This window comes from Dipodomys ordii, unplaced genomic scaffold, assembly GCF_000151885.1.
Source record: "Dipodomys ordii isolate 6190 unplaced genomic scaffold, Dord_2.0 Scaffold8, whole genome shotgun sequence".
NCBI classification, from domain to species: domain Eukaryota; kingdom Metazoa; phylum Chordata; class Mammalia; order Rodentia; family Heteromyidae; genus Dipodomys; species Dipodomys ordii.
Window position 1 is genome coordinate 26,565,671 of NW_012267224.1, and position 18,230 is coordinate 26,583,900.

Genomic DNA, 18,230 nt, shown 5'->3' on the forward strand with positions numbered 1-18,230 from the left:
GTTTAATGACATTGCCTCTACACTCATAAAAACAATGTCATCTTCTGCAGAAATACACATTTGCTTACTATACCCTTCAGCAAACTTTCTAATGCGTATTAGTAGGTTAAGGTAATTTTTCAAGTCATTTGCAAAATTCAATAAGAACACAGCACTTAGCATTTGTACAAACAGTCCTCTACAAATAGGCATTCTAGAATAATAAATGATGGCTTTATGTTTAATAATAATATTGGGAGATAACAGCATTGAAATGGTGTGTGAATCAGGGAATCAACTTTGATTTTGTTCCCCGTAGTCTCTCAGCAAGTCTCAGTTTCAAAGTCCCCGTTTATGCAGTGGCGACATTGGTTTTCATCGGTCTCAGATTGACATGAAAATAACTTTTAAGGGAAAGCTGTTGTTGATAGTTTCGTGCAGGTCATGAATCTGGTTTTATTGTTGTCATTATTTTCTCAAACTACAAGGGAAATCTTCGGCTCTTCTTTTTGACAGTAGCTCCTGCTCATAGAGCTCGGTCTTGTTCTATGCAACTCACCCCAGCACATTTCCTAGTTAAGAAAGCAAAGTCTTGGTCCTGTGTCTGTCACAGACATGTTGCTATAAGCAATCAGAGACCCTTAAGCTGCCCAGTGATGTATTCTCTATGACTCATGATGCTCATTGAAGACAGACACATCATCCTAAACTGCTGTTTCAGGCATAAATTCTTTCCAACAAGAGCTCCTCACTGGCATTGGGTGCAATTGCTCTTTTACCATCACATTCCATCCACCAAACATCTTGGGAACATCTTCTAGTTTAGTGTCATCTCTAAAAGCTGGGACGCCTGCATGAAGCATTCTAAACTCTTAATGCATTTGACAGGATCTTGGAACAAGTCATAGAGAAAGGGCAAAAATAGCAGCACATGAACCCCAGGGCTGACAGAAATATGTGAACTTGCCACCATCTTGACATCAAGCTTCTTTATGGTCTGTCTTTCTAATTTACCAATATTTTCCCGTAAGCATTTTGATTGGATTTTGTAGTGTCATTCGTAATAAAAGTTTGAGAATTTCAGGGTAGGCCTCTTCCCTTTGAGAATGTAGCATCGGACAGGAAAAATAATAGAGACCCCTGCAATATTAAGTGAGGAGCTGGGAGACAGGCTTTTAGTGTAGATGAAGGTGTTGGATGAGGGAAAGGCGACTCAGGGGGCTCTAGAAGCTGTCTGATTGGGACTTCAGGAAGGACTGCTGGCAGAACCAGAGAAGAACCATTTAGAAATGAAACAGAGAGAAGTCAAATAGCTGACTGGATATTTGGTTGAGAGCTGGGACTGTTTTTCTAGCCTGGGTAGGATTTAGTCCATGATAGTGTCTGTTTAGCTGGGAGAGAGGAGCTGACATTGTGTATTATCTCCAAGAATCATGGACAAACATATCCACATGAAGCATATGATATTCATCACATAATGACCAGGTTGATCATAATTAGAAAATATGGGGAGAACCACACATAGGATAATGCATACCTATCTCTCTACTCTTCTACTTAAGGGCCAATGAGAGAATTCTGATGAACAAGGTGGTGCGTGCCTGTAATCCTAGCACTCAGAGACGGAGGCAGGAAGATTACATTTCAAAGCCAGACTGGGCTCTATAGTGATATTCTGTTCCAAAAATACAGAGAAAGATTTTATTCCCTTAAGGTAGAGCCTTTGTACTGAGACCTGAGGTTTGAGAGAAGGCCAAACCTTTCTGAAATCTCCCAAAAGCTAGTCCCAAGAAAGTGACTAGAAGAAACCATCCTATGGTTAAGAGAGTAATGGAAAGGATTTTATGGGGGATGGTGGATTTCTGGGGGGGGCAGAGAATAGCACAGCAGGAGGCTAGATGAAGGTCCTGCACATACCCTGGACATTGCCTTTCATCAAGGATGAATTATATCACCTCATTTCTGCATTTGCTTTGTGTTCAACATTTATCTGGGATTTCCTTACCCAGTGTGGCTTTTGTCAGGAAAGCTGCAAATACTCAAAAGTAGTGATGGATAGTCAGAGAAATCTTAACACTGAGACCTTAGGAACCATTAGGAAACAGGAAGGGAGCCAGGCACCGGTGGCATACATCTGTAATCTTAACTATTCAGGGGGCTGAGATCCAAGGATTGTGCTTCGAAGCCAGCCCTGCAAGGAAAGTCCATGAGACTCTTATCTCCAATTAACTATCAGAATACCAGAAGTGGCTTTGTGGCTCAAAGTGATAGAGCACTAGCCTTGAGCAAAAGAGCTCAGGATGAGCTGCCAGGCCTTGAGTTCAAGCCCCACAACCACCACCACGGTCACCAACAACAAAAAGAAATGGGAAGGGATTGGGGTCAGAGTGGCTGCTGTCTCTAGGTGCCAGAAGGGAGAGCATGTGTCATTTCATCCAACTGAAGTTGCATCCTAGAAGACTGAATCACAGGTTCTCTCTCTAAACCCCAATGGAAGTCATTGTGCTGGTCTGGCAATCTGGAAATTTCTGATTAATCCTAGTTTTCAAATAAGGATCCAGTCCTTCTCCAACCAGAAGGATAGCTGCTAGACACACGTGACCACAAAACCCCAAGAATGTGCCTACTTACTATAAAATATGCACTGGACCTAGAAGATTTAATATAAAAAATGTAAAAGATCTTTGAATAATTCAAAATATCGATTTCAGGGGCCATGCTATCTTGGCTATATTGAAATTAATTCCTCTTTCCCTCTCTCTCACACTCTCACTCTTCTTTTCTTCAGTGGGGTTACTCAGAAATCTTAAAGGACAGTTCACATTTGTGCCTCTGCCTCTACTGGACAAAGTTGGTCTAATCGGATGCTCACCTTCTGTGAAGAGTCACCTTACCCCTGTACCCCAGCAACGTTACTCAGAATATCAGTCAGGGAAGGAAATCACACTTGGACTCCTGTGTGTTTCAGATGAAACCTTTTCTTCCTTTCAACAATCCAAGAGAGAGAGAAAAGGCCATTCTGTAGCCTGTGCAAATCTTAGAGTCTGTGGCAGCTTCCTTGAAGTTCCTGTTGACAGAAGGATTTGCTCCTCTGCTCTCAGCTTCCCTGAACTCTTCATCAGCTTGGCTTCTCAGGCTTTTGTGCATTGAGAATTGTTCCTGCCAGCTCTGCTTTCCCCAGATGTAGCTTTGGGAAAGGACCTGCGACCGGTCTCAGGGCACCAGGGAAAATGGCGGCATAGAGCCAGGACTTTTTTTTCCTCTCTCTCTCTCTCTTCCAAATAGAGTACTTGCAAAGACAGCTGCAAAGCCCCTCTTTCTCCCAGTGTAGTGCCACACACATGCCATCTCTGTTCTCCGTGGAACTGGCAGAGAGCTCTCCAGGGGAATCTGCATTTCTAGATGGATTTCTTCAAAGCCTCCAATGCCTGCAGTCTGCAAAAACATAAGCCATTAATGAGGTCATTTCAAACCTGACAGCAGGCAGCGAGGACAATGTTACTCCTATGCCCCTCTCTTCACCAAGGGAGCCCCAGGAAATGGCTAGAGTGCACCTCAAAAGGAGCTGGTGGAGGTGCATCAGAGCTGAATTCTAAAGACAAAAGGGGGCTCAGGCTGAGGGAGAAGGGATAAGTGAATGGAGCCATTACAGTAGTTTGAGATCATGTGAGTTATTGAAGCCTTTCTTCACTTCTCTTACACTTTCACTCACTCACCTTTCTTAACAGTTTAATGGGGGATGGTGATTGTTACCACTATTTACAGCAATGGAAACTGAGGCAAGGGGTTGTCACATCAGCTGCCTAAAGCCAGAAGCTAAAGAACAAACCCTGACCCTAGGACCATGCATGTCACTTCTGTGAGCTTCCACGTTTTCCTGCCTGTCTGGGCAAGGGTTGCAAAATAATGAGTATGCTTGGCTTCATGTGTGTGTTCAAATCAGCAAATTTAATCTTCCCTCATAAGTTCTAGAACTTTATGAGCCTGTAGACATTTTTGTAGCCTCTGAAATATTCATGATCTTACCTACACTTAACACAGGAGTTCACCGTGCCTTGTCTGCCCTCAGCGTTGATGGTGTGTTGGGTAGCTGATAATTTCCTGTGGGTGGTATTTTAAACTTCCAGACATTGTGACACATTAAAATGTAGTCTCTTGAGAGAGAAATGTTTTTTATTTGCCCCATGATAGTGTCTGGTAGGTAGCTGGTGGTTATTAACTGTGACTACCCCATCCTTCCCAGTCACACAGAAGTAGAATGAATTAAAAACACAGACTGGAAAAGTTGTATTATCCCTTTTTCAAAGACAAAGGGGACAGCTACTCACTAGAAGATAGTATTATTTATTACCTCTTATATAATCTTTTAATTCTTTTCACTCTGAAATTTTAATTACCAATGGGCAAACACTTTTCCAATTATTTGGACATAATTCCTGTGTCACAGTCAAATAATTGGACTTGTGAATTTTAACAAAAATAACTGCAAATGAGTAAACAAACTAAATAAAGCAAACATTCCTATTTAACAGGCCTTCTTGGATTAAAAGGAAATATTTTTGGTAACTGATAATTATAGAGAACTTACATTCTATTTCTTGCATTTTTCCCCTCTTCAAAAAAACTATAAAACAAATGTTCATCTTTTATGAGTCAAAATGGCAACATGTATAAATAATTGGTTTTCAATGATGCATGCAAATAATATCAGAATTCACTTTAAATGTAAAAGCAACCGTGGATTTAATTACAGAGTATGCAATTCAACGCCCTCTTGCCCATTAATACATAAGGTCTCGGTAATAGATACTCATGGTTCCTCAGAAATCAAATCTGTCAGGCCAGATCCAAAAACTATTACTTCCACAGGTTGTGGAGTAGGTAATAGCCAATCAACTTCAATATTTAGCATATCAAAGCCCACTCAGAACTCAACCCCCATCTTCTCTACTTGAAGAAGAAATATTAATTATAGAAATAAAAGTATTGTACATAAAGCCCATCTCTTCTCATAGGACCTTCCTCTTGATGTTTTCACCAGCAGTTGGAGAAAGGGAGAGATGGTCTTGTGTATTAGTGATTGGGAATGGGTGGAAAACGATTACTTGTACAACTAAATTGTGTGTGTTTGTGGGATCCCACTCACAACCATTCCTGGCATCATTACAAAATTCATAGTGAGTTCTTGTTTTTTGAAAAATTTCCCAACTTTGACTTACATTTATAATTCTATGCTGCAGTTAAAATTTCGTGACTCAGTGCCATTTCCTTTACAGTATTCCTTTTTGGGTGATCTGTTATCCGGCCTCACTCCACACAGTCAGTTTTGTAGCCAACCATACATAGTCTTGAAAGCCCTTGGCGCTACCTGGAATCTGTGTTGTACCACCTATTGCTGTGATGTCCAGTCCCCACCCCTAAGCTAACACAGAAGCTGATGGAAAAACATGAAGAGATATTGGTCACAAGGAGAAGTGCAGGGGTGGAGAATATGTTGTAGGAGTTTGAAAAACTGTTCAAATATTCAAAAACTAGACAAAAGATGGCCTTATGAATAGCCTAGAGTAGATTGGAAATGATGTATCATTGCTTGCCTGTGATGATGACACTAGAAAAGTTAACAAGGAGGAATCCTGCAGAGCTGTCCATGCCATATACATCCATCTTGAAATCAATAATCAGGCCCAATCAAAAACAAAACAAAAGAACACCATGTGATTGCTACTCAGAACTGCTAACTGGGGAGACACAAAATATATTATGTGAAGTTTACTTCTTTTCTTTTGACCTCTCATTTCTATTTTAGCAGGTCAAAGACTTGTATATTTTTATTTAAAGTTTATTCTGAAAGGTTATTTGTTAAAAGAATGTCAAAGATGATTCAGGCATCTCAGTGCAAAACTGTAATCCCCAAATTAGAGGCAGGGGTAGGGAGATCCAAAAATTGAGCCATTATGAACTACATAGCAAGTTCCAGCCATGATACGCTACAGAGTGAGAGCCTGTCTCAAAATCAAAATCATTTTTTTTTTAGAAAAAAAAAACAAAAACCCATCCCAAATACTGGAAAAAGACAGAGAAGTGGCTAGATAGATGTGTTTATTGACGAGGAGTAGGTATGAATTTAGGATGACTTCTTTAAGTTTTTTTTTTTATTTTTTTAAATTTTATTTGTGAAGATACTGTACAGAGGGGTTAGAATTACATGGGCAGGATAATGCGTACATTTCTTACTAAGCATTGCAGCCTCCTCCTTTTGTTTACCCTTCACATCCCTTCCCAGCCTCCCCCCTCCCCCCCGGCTTCTTTAAGTTTTTAGAACAGATAACTTGAAAGTTCATGGTGCTAAGGACCACAATTAAGTATTATAATTGTTATTAGGAAGAAAATGTGGCAAGGGAATGGAAATTTTTCAAAAGATCTTGTGGTTTATCGAAACTTTTCTGTAACATATAATTTCAGTGTGCACAATAAAAAGAAGAAAACAGGGCCGGAAGGTAGAGTGGTAGAGTGTTTGCCTTGCATGCCTGAAACCCTGGGTTCGATTCCTTAGCACCACATAAGCAAAAAGAAAAAAGCCAGAAGTGGTGCTGTGGCTCAAGTGGTAGAGCGCTAGCCTTTAGCTGAAGAGCTGAGGGACAGTGCCCAGGCCCAGAGTTCAGGCCCCACAACTGGACCCCCCCAAAAAAGAAGAAGAAAACACTATCACCAGCATTTGAAGGATATCTACCCAAATCTTTGAGAGTCAGATTTAATTGGATAGGCATTAGGTGTTTTTGATTCTGATTGTAGTAACAAAAGTTATATAATGACATCTATCCTCTTGACATGTTAAGTATATAGTTTGATATTGTTAATGATATGCACATTGTTCTACTTATCTGTTGCATAGATTGCTAGAATTTTTTAATTTTAATTTTATTGTAAAGATGATGTACAAAGGGCTTACAGTTAAATAAGTAAGGTAATGAGCACACTTCTTTTTGAACAGTGTTATCCCCTCCCACATTTTTTCCCATTTTCTTCCCCAGCTCTCCTTCCCCTAAGTTGTAAAGTTCATTTCCAACATAGGGTCTAGTGAGTATTATTGTTGCATTAGCTCAACCTCTGTCCCACTGTTTCTGTGATTCCTCTTTCCTCCCCCAAATCAAATAAACTTATATGCAAGACAAAAGGAACAGAAATAAAGAACAGTGACAGAAGGGAATAAACCAAATGGAGGAGGGGAGAAAGAAAGAAGAAATAACTGCAAATAGTACACTAAAAAAGCCCTCTTGTTTCCATTTCTTGGAGTTCATTTCAATAACCATCATTTTATGTGGTCATATACACGTAACTATTGAGCTATTGTGATCCTCTGCTAAGAATATCATAGACATATTCTAGTTATTACAAATGAGGGAAACCATGCAGCCTATGCTTCTTTGGGTCTGGCTTGCTTCACTTAATATAATTTTTTTCAAGTCTTTCCATTTCCTTGTGAATAGGGCAATGCCATTCTTTCCAATGGAACAATAGAATTCCACTGTGTGTATATATACCACATTTTCTTGATCCATTCATCTACTGAAGGGCATCTGGGTTGTTTCCAAATCTTAGCTATGGTAAATAATGCTGCAATAAACATGGTTGTGTTGGTAGCTTTAGTGTGGCCTTCTTTGTGATCTTTATTTTATTTTACTTTACATGACAAGCTCTACACCCACTAGCTCATAGCTCCCCATTTTCCCTTCTACTTGTCCATGGCAGCCAATATTCTATTTCTTTTGTTTTTTTTGGGGGGGGGTGGTTGTGGGGCCTGAGCTCTGGGCCTGGGCACTGTCCTTCAGCTCTTCTGCTCAAGGCTAGTGCTCTACCACTTGAGCCACAACACCACTTTCAGCTTTTTTCTTTTTGCTTATGTGGTGCTGAGGAATCGAACCCAGGGTCTCAGGCATGCAAGGCAAGCACTCTACCACTGAGCCACCTTCCCAGCCCCCCAACATTCTATTTCTCGCATCTATGAGCTTGAGCACTACACAAACCTCATATATATGGACTCATTTATTTGTATGTCTATGGCTGGCTTGTTTTCTTCCCATTGTGTCTTTAAGGTTCATCCACATTTCAACACATGTCAAGAGTTCCTTCTTTTTAAAGACTGAATAATATTCCATCACATTTTCTTTCTCCATTCATTCATTTGTGAGCATTTTGGTTGTTTTTAACCTCTCAGTTATTTTGAGCAACGCTGCAACAAATGTGGGGTTGAAATGAAGATTGAGTCACTTTAAGATAAATACCCACAGTGGAATTGTGGGATCACCTGGTAGCTTATTTTTAAGTTTTTGAGGAATCTGTAGGTTGCTTTCTTTACATATTACTTTCTCCTTGTTTTGCTCCCCCAACTGAGTACAAGGTTTCTGATTTCTCCACATTCTCATCAACACTTTGTTATATTCTGTATTGTTCTGATAAAGTATGTCCTCAGAGGTGTGAGGTCATATCTAATTGTGGCTTTGATTTGCATTTCCCTAGTGATCCTTGATGCTGGCACCTACTCATTATATCTGTTGGTTACTTGTATGTATGCTTTGGAAATATTTGTATTTAAGTCTATTTTTTAAATTGAGTTATCTGATATTTCTGTACCATTAAATTGTATTGAGTCTTTACATACTTTTAACTTAATTCCTTATCAGATACATGATTTGGAAAAATTTCCTCCATTCCATAGGCTGCATTTTTTAATTTTTAAAAATATTTTTATTGTCTTTAAGTAGTTGTACAAAGGAGTTGCCATTCAACAAAGCAGTTTATGAGTACAGTGTGTTGTGATCAATGTCACCCCTTTCAACATTCTCACCATCCCTACCAACTCAACCATCCTTTTACTTTTCTTAATTTTTTAGGATTTGTATTTTTTCATTTAACAAAGCAGTTTATGAATAGAATGAATCTTCATCTGTGTTGTCCTTCAACATTTTAATCCACCTTCAAACCACACCTTCTCAATCTTTTTTAACTTTCTAGTATACAGTAAAGCCACTAGCACAACCATGTTCATTGCAGCACTATATATCATAGCCGAATATGGGATCAGTCCAGATGCTCCTCAAAGGATAAATGGATCAAGAAAATGTGGAACATATTTCCACAACAGAATTCTCATCCATCAGAAAGAATGGTATTGTACTATTTGTAAGGAAATGGAAAGACTTGGAAGAAATTATATTAAGTGAAGTAAGCCAGTCCCAGAGAAAGAAAAAGGTTGCATGATTTCTTTGGTAGGTAGAATGTGCCTATAAATCTATAAGTAAACATACTAGGAGGTATACAAGCAATTACAAATGAATTATCTGAAGTAAAATAGGTTCTATGGAGAGCCCAAATGGTATAATTATTTTAAAAGATTAAGTCAAGCTGGGTACAGGTGGCTCATGCCTATAATCCTAGCTACTCAGGAGGCTGAGATCTGAGGATCATGGTTCAAAGCCAGCCTGGACAGGAAAGTCTGTGAGACTCTTGTCTCTACCAGAAGACTGGAAGTGACACTGTGGCTCAAGTGGTAGAGCACTCGCCTTCAGCTGAATAGCTCAGGGACAGTGCCCAGGGCCAAATTTCAAATCCACAACCAGAAAAAAAAAAAGATTAAGTCAAAGCCCAACAAAATAACTACTAGGAAATGGGTACTTGCAAGAGTTGGGTGGGGCCCAGGGTAGAGTGGAAGACCAATGAAGGAGGGGGAAGAATGCAGTTGAGAATTCGTTATATACACCACAAGACTGCATTTTTTTTCTGAATGTTCCCATTACTGTGCAGAAGCATTTTGGTTTTATGTATTTCTACTTGTCTGTTTTTGTTCCTGTTGTTTGTGCTTTTGGTGAAATCACAGGCAAAGTATGTTTACTCAATGACTCTAATGTAAAGCCAGGACTGAGAGCCCCTGCCTTAAATGATAGTTTGCTATAACATAAAGCCAGAGGTTCCATTTGCACAAGAAAGTTTTCTTGTTCAAACAAGTCAGCTGTTAATCCCACTTCTTGTCAGTTTGGCATGATGAGTCCTAATGTGTGTGGGGCAGGGGAGCATTGTGATTTCTGGGTGGGATAGCGTCAAAGTGGGGAGAATAGTTTGAAAGGCATTATTTTTGTTATACATTCTTATTCTTGAATAGTATTTTTTCATAACTTAAATGATGAAAAGTAAAAATGAACAAAATCTTGACTCATGAGATAATCAGTGAGTATAAACTAAGAGAGCCTGCTGTGTGTGTGGGGGGGGCGTGTATGAGTATATGCGTGTGTATTCACATATATGTGTTAAAATATCAGGAGATGGTATCTATAATTTTTTTATTAAATGGGCTACAACATTTTTGAAACCAAATTGAGAGAGGTTGTTCCTGACTGAGTAGATGCATTCATTTATTCCTGAAATATTTATGAGTGTCTCTTCAGTGTTGGTACCTTTGCTAGATTCTCCAACTACATCTCTTCCAAGTTCCCAGTTTGGCCTTACATAGATCAAAGTGTGGTCAAGATAGGTACAGTGGGTCACAGAGTCCAGAAGTATCTGGAATGTCAGGTTTGTGACAGCAGGACCCTTCATATTGTCCCCTGCTCCGACTCGGTCCCAGGGCACTGTCTGGACCATTGTTAGCACCCAAAATGTAGCTTTGGATGTGGCGGAACTGGAGTCTAGATACAGTTTTGTTACCATGTCTCCAGCTGCTGTCTTCCCCACAGCTAAAGACTCTCAGCTTTTCTTCTTGTCTTTTCAGTCTTATCTTCTTCTTAGTTCAGAGGAAACTGTGTCCCGCAGGCAGCTTCGCACAGCGGAATCTGCATTCTGCAGACTGCCGGGGCTGCACTCAACTGGTCGCAAGCGCATTGTGTCTGTGGTGGCGGCTGGGAGCTCATTCATCCAGGAAATGCCCATTCACAGCATAAGCTCTGTTTGATCTGGAAGAGTAGATGCACACAATCACCACAGTGTCCACAGGCCAAAGAGCTTATCATAAGTTAAACCCAACAGTACTTAACAAAGTAGTATTCCATAGCACTGACTGAGCAGCCGTCCTAAGTGTTTAAGCAAAAATACAGTCTGTGCTAACTTCATCTTTCAACTTAAATTATCTTTGCTTCATTTTAACAATCTGTCCAGTGTTTGATGACACGGTTTCTAAAATATGCAACAACAACAACAACACTAATGTGTTTTTGCTGTTCAAATGTGAAGACTTCGGGGGGGGGCGGGGAGAGAGAAAAGGCGAAGAAATGGGCACTTACTGTTTTTCTTAATTTTAATTTTTATCATTTCAGAGCACTCAGATGAGGGTTTGGGAAATCTTCATGTCACTCTTTAATGAAACCACAGCAAGCACTTAATGCCGCTTCCACTTCCCACACACAAACTTTCTAATTATAAAAGGACCTTTTCAGACTTATTCAGGGCATATAATCTTATTTGCAACTCCTAATTGGAGGGCTGTGTTTGTTGAAAAGAACAGAAGTCTTCAGTCGTTTAGAATAAAGCTGGCTCATCAACCCCTGTGGGAAGAAAAGAACTATTTATTTTATCCGTTAATCCCAAATACAAACACAGTAAAGCTGTCTTTTCTAATAGTGACCTATTTCATGTTAAATTGGAGGAAAAATGCTAGCTTTGCTCAATAAGACCATTGTGGTCATCAGAAAAAAAGTCAATCTTATTAGGATTCACATTGAATAACTTCCAATACTTATCTTCTTAAGCACTGAACACAAACCCCAGCTGAATTCTCTTGTGTTGTCTAAGACAAAATGCAAATCTGGAAGGGAGGTAACCTCAACTCGAGAGCCCCATCTAGTGTCAGGGAAGTAAGTTGCTGGTCAAAATCTATAATCCTCCCCTAGCCCCTTATTAAAACATTCTTCTGTTTGTGTTCAAACCCCTGTGATTTAATTTGTCTCTGCTTTTGTCTATACTTTTATTTCTAGAAGTAAATAACGTTTTGTACCACATAAATTTCCTTTGGTAATTTAAATTGGTGTCTTTTAAAAAATACTTGAAAATGAGCCACAGTTCCTCATTGACAGTTGAATAAAAAATTATATCATCTTTAGCAGTCATACAAAGGGGTTTCAATTTGACAAAGTAGTCTATAGGTGTATTACATCTTTTAAAGTCATTATAAAGTTGATGTACAGAGGGGTTACCATTTCATAAGTCATGTAATGAATAATTTCTTTTTGGACATTGCATCTTTTTGTTTTTTTGGTCAGTTGTGGGGCTTGAACTCTGGGCCTGGGCACTGTCCCTGAGCTCTTCAGCTCAAGGCAAGCACTCTGCCACTTGAGCCATAGTGCCACTTCCGGTTTTCTGGTGGGTTAGTTGGAAATAAGAGTCTTACAGACTTTCCTGCCCTGGCTAGCTTTGAACCTCGATCCTTAGATCTCAGCCTCCTGAGTAAGATTACAGGTGTGAGCCACCGATTCCTGGCTGGACATTATCTCTTGATCAGTATCATTCCTTTTATCATTCTCACCCGTCTTTCCCAACCCCACCCATGCCCTAAGTTATATAGTTGAATTTTAAATTGTGGGTCAACATATCCTTAGACTAAACTTGAAGATTAAACGTACTTGATATATAAATATAATATATAGAAATTTACAGGAGTAAGACTGGGTATAGAAAAACCCAATGACAATCTAAGGCCATTAAAGAAATCAAAATTGGCATTTTGAGGCCACATCCACCTTTGCTGATTGTGCTGGTTGGCAGGTAGCATTCTTTTAGCTGAGGTTAAGAATGGCAGAGATGCTGTCTGTGCTTCTGCATTTTTTGACTTTTGCTCTCCAAATAACAAACATTTTCAAAAACTGAATAAGGCAACTTCAGGAATCAACTTAGTCATCTATGGGAAATGCTTTTGTTAATAAACTTCCATTGTTTCCACAAATAAAACCAACTTGAAAACAATCATCTAATCATTTCAAAACAAAGTAGAATATATTCCTCCATTTATGTGTATTTTAATTACTTTCAGAATTGCTTTCCCATTGACCTAAAATCCCCAAAGCAGAAAGATATGCAGAAGTATCTGGGGTATGCATGGGAGAACAAAGAACTTAAGTTCAAACCCCAGCGCTACCCTGTTCTGGCTCTGTGGCTTTGGGAAGTCACACCTCCCTATCAGGAACTCTGAACGCAGACTACAAAGGAGATAGCCCCTGCTTCTCCAACTCCCAGCTGTTAGACTTGAGACAAATCACTTCTCCCAGCCTGGATCCCTTCAACGTGTATCATGATATTTGCTGTGTAGAGTTCTAATGAAGGTCGATTGAATAAAATAGGTGCATTGCTTAGTTTAGGGTCTGGCATGTATCAACGACCTCGATAAATATTATTATCGCTTACAAAGTGAAAGGTCTCTCAAGATCATGGAGAAGACTTATAGTTTGGCATATGGAAACATGTTGGCGTTGTCAATATTCAGCTTACATTAATTCCAGCAAGACCGTTCATGAAGGCCTAAGAAGGAAGGTTGTAGAAATCAAAAGACATGGAGCTTAGGTTGGCCTAAGGTTTATGGGTTGAATAGATCTTTTTTTTTTGGGGGGGTAAGGTAAGTCTACTGACGTACTGTTGCCTCACATTTGAACTAAGATTGTAAATTTCTGGAAAGAAGAGAATGATAGAGCTGGAAGAGAGCCTGCATAATTTAGTGTTTGTATTATGTAGAGAAAGCTATCCTGACATGCTTTTCTGCTTCAGAACATTTTGTAAAATTGGGATTACTTGAGAATTTGAAATTGTTTAATGTCCACCTTTTCTTCTGGATTGTAAGTCCCATGTAGACAGGGACCGTGTGTCTTGGGTCTACATTGTGTCTACAGATGTATTTCAGGGAGCAGACATATTGGTAGAGTGCATATGACTTACACAGGTAATTACTGTCAAGTTCAAAGATGCTGCTTGGCAGAGTGGATGAAAGCATGAACTCTGCAGGGAAGAAAGGCTGGGTTCAAATGACCTGTTTTTATTTCCTGTGTGAGTCTGGGTAAATTCTTTAGTATCCCTGAGCTTCAGTTTCCTAATCTGTATAAAATAAGACTAATAAGGACAGAATCAATTTTATAGAGATGCTGCAAAGATTAATGATCTCATTCATGAAGAGCATCTGAAGAGTGTAATTCCATAAATTTACCTAAATGACAACACTAACAAATGTTCTGGACTAGAATTCTATGCAAGTTCTGCTTTTGATTGTTTTCCTCCATGTTCCTCTGCCTTAAATCTAGTCTGGTAAAAATAGCAACACAAAATACGATAGTGAGTGATTCATTTGGGGGTGATTTGCGTCTTCAAACACTAGCGGTGAGTTCCAGGAGCTCATTGTAATGGCAGTGAGAGTCTTATTATCACTAATAACCTCTTGTGTCTAAAGCACAGAGCTGAACAGAGTATTTCATAGTTTGCTTTAGCAGTTGGTCCTTAAGGGTTTTACTATTAGGTACAGGCACAATGGATTAAGAAAATGGCATATTTAAAAATATCTCTGCAGCCCACTCCTGGGTGACTTTTAGCAGTTGAACTGTTAGCCTCCTGGAAGACTAGATGTCAGGATAATTAGCTCCCTGCCACTTGGACTCTCTACTTTTCAAATCTCATTCTTTTTTATTCCTTATATCTCTTAGTTGACACAATTCATTATGACTTTATGCCTGTGTTCTTCAATTTCTTTTCAACATACTCATAAACTGTCTCCTTTTTATGACTTATCACACCTAACACTCAACTCATGCTATTAACTTTGATGTTTTATTTTACAACTCAGTTTGTATCCAACTATCAGAGGAAGCAGAGAGCTAGTTAGACAGGTAAAGCAGATATGCATATTTATCTATAATAGCCTATCCTCCTCTCTTTTGTGTATTGGAAGCAGCAAAATGCACATTCTCCATTTCATTCCATGACCTCAGGTCTATGAATTTCTCCTTTCATTGTCTAACGTCTGTGTCTGTGAGTTTTCCCATTGCATTATTCCGCAAGAATGGGGCTTGGCTTTGTACAACTAGGGAATGCCTTTTTTTTCCTGTTCTATCATAAATGGAAGCAGTGAACATCTAGACTAGACTAGAAAGAATAAGATAGAATGGGAAATCAGCCAAAGGAGCCACACAGTTCAAGGAATTTCTGTCTGGAAGAACTCTGAATGGCTGTCTGTCCATCATTCTGCACTCTGGCCCTACCCTGAATCAACTCAAAGGTAACAGTGGTTCCTGTTTCCAAGGCAGGCACGAGGTAACTTTATTCTTCACGAAGAAAGCTCTTTGTTGCAACCTGCTACCTGTCCCCACTTTCCCTCAGACTCTGTTCTTTCCACAAGAAGAGTGGTTGGTTAGGTCCATGTCACCTGGAAATGTAGGTATCTGACAGGCAGAAGGGTGAGATGCCATCGCCTCTGGTTTTCTTTCCTGCCTCGGTCCTGGGGAATGTGCTTTGCAGCTCTTCTGCTATCATTTGACTTATTTTTGTGATTAATTGATGAATTAATTCCAGGATTTCCTTTAAATAGTCTTGCACTGAGCTAGAAAAGAGGATGATGAGTATATTCTTGCTCTTCCTCTTTCCGAGCATCACTGTCTATTTCCTTAGGAACCCTCCATCCCACCTTCTTTACAGCTCCTCAAACAGGACAGAATCCAAGGCATAGAACTTCCATTGGCTTTGTACTGGGCTCCACCCCAGATCCAGTTCTTCTCAAAGCTCCAAGGAAGTGCTGAGGGCTTAAGGGCCAGGAGTTTTCTAACTCTTACTTACATCCAGGAATTGTTGCCTAGAGATCTACAAAAGGGGGGGAATTCCCCCTACCACATTTCCACCAACCATCTCTCAAATTACGAAAACGTCATCAGCTTTTTCTTTTTGTCAGTCATGGGGCTTGAACTCTGGTCCAGGGTGCTGTCCTTCAGCTCTTCAGCTCAAGGCAAGCGCTCTACCACTTGAGCCACAGTGCCACTTCCTTCATTAGCTTTTTAATGCTAAGTCTAACTTGACAGTGACTTGCTGAGCTCATTGTCAATGCACATCTTAGTGTCTGTACACCAACAAGCAATTTATTAAACTTCAAGTGTGCAGAGCACTTGTTTGGGAGTCAAGCTGACCTTGGTCTGGTGCTCCATTCTTTCACGTACTAGTCAACATATTCAATCACTTTGTCAAAGTTGCTCAACCTGTCAGGTCCTTCCTTCCTCCCTCCCTCCCTCCCTCCCTTTTTTCCTTCCTTCTTTCCTTCCTACCTTCCTTCCTTGATCTCTCTTTGCTTTCTTTCTTTCTTTCTTTCTTTCTTTCTTTCTTTCTTTCTTTCTTTCTTTCTTTCTTTCTTTCTCTCTCTCTCTCTACTTCCTTCCTTCCTTCCTTCTTTCCTTCCTTCCTTCCTTCTGTTCTGTGGCTTGAAATCAGGGTGTGGGTGCTGTTTCTTAGCTTTTTCACTCAGCAGTAGTGCTCTACTACTTTAGCCACAACTCCACTTCCAGTTTCTTGCTGGTTAATTGGATATAAGAGTCTCTTAGATTTATCTTCCATGGCTAGCTTTGAGCAGCACTCAGAATCAGCCTCCTGAGTATGTAGAATTACAGACATGAGCCACCAGCACCTGATAAGCTTTCAGGCTCTTCATATGTAAAATGGAGCACCTATCGACTTTAAAGTTTGCTAAGAAGAAGAAAAAGGAACTTGACTTTCAGGAAACACCCAGGTCAGGGGCTGGCATGCCCTGATTGTTGTTGGCATAGTTATCTCACTCCCCATTGGTGGGAAGGCAAGCATTATAGCATTATATTGAGCATCCTTTAGCTTTTTATACTGAGCAGCTCCCTGCAACAGCTAATAACAGAAATTGTTATATAGGGGTCTTTATGGTGTGTTGCTGTGTGCCAAGACTGTGGCAGGTACTGGGACAGTGGATACAGGATCCCTGTGCTCATCGGATTCAGAACATAGATGCAAAACACCAGCTATATATATTGGGTCCTCTCATGAGCATCTAAGCCCAGCTGCATTTCACAGTTACATTAAGATTTTGTTGTTGTTATTGGTCATGGGGCTTGAACTCTGGGCCTGGGCTCTTCAACTCAAGGCTAGCGCTTTATCACTTGAGCCATAGTGCCACTTCTGGTTTTTCTGATGGTTTATTGGAGGTAAGAGTCTCACAGACTTTCCTGCCCAGGCTGGCATCGAACCACAGTCCTCAGATCTCAGCCTCCTGAGCAGCTAGGATTACAGGCATGAGCCACCGGCGTCCAGCCAACATTAAGATTCTTAGGGACCTCAGCACTAAAAAGATTATGGTGCTTCGTCCTCCCATATAATTAAAAATAAAAACAGTACTAAGCCATAATTAAGTGTAGAGGCAGAACAATGTTCCCATATTTTTTTCCCACTGTGATGACAGTCTCAATATTTCATCTCACATTGCTTTTTTTTCAGAACACTTTTGGGGCTGTCCTCATTTTGTAGTCAGTCTACTTATAGAGTCATCCATTCCAAGCCCTCTCACAAGCTTAAGTTCAGTGAGTGAATCAGAAGCTAGGTCAAGAGTTAAGAAAAGCCAGTTCTTGACAAATCAGAAAGGACTTTCTAAGTATCATGAAGAATGGAAGAGTGGTTTGTACTTTGAGGTAAGACCAAATCACCTTTACAAACTGTAACGGGGTGCTAAAAACTCATACCTGTAATTCTAGCTACTTGGGAGCTTGAGATCTAAGGCTCACAATTCAAAGCCAGCCCAAGCATGAACATCTGTGAGACTCTTCTATCCAGTTAACCACCAAAAAGTTGGACGTGAAGATGGCTCAAGTGGTAGAGCGCTAGTCTTGAGCAAAAAAGAAAAAAGCTCAGGGCAGCTCCAAGTCCCTAAGTTCAAACCCCTCAGGACTAGCGTGTGTGTGTGTGTGTGTGTGTGTGTGTGTGATGCACGCACACACACACAAAAGTAAATGAAAGTTCTTTAAATTATACGATATGTTGGTTTTTGTTTTTGTTTTGTTTTTGAGCTAGAGAGAAGCCATATTTAGATGATCAAGTTATAGTAGAAGCAGGATTACTCTAAGCCCAACTGAACTTGAATGCATACTCCTCCGGCCTCAGCCTCCTGATTGCTGGGATCTCAGCTATTTATCCCCACCGGGTCTATGGTATGTTTTACAGGGCTGCACTGTTGCTTAGCTGTAGATGTGGTTCTGCCCTTGCAGAAAGAGAGACCACCAGGAGCAGCGGTGGTA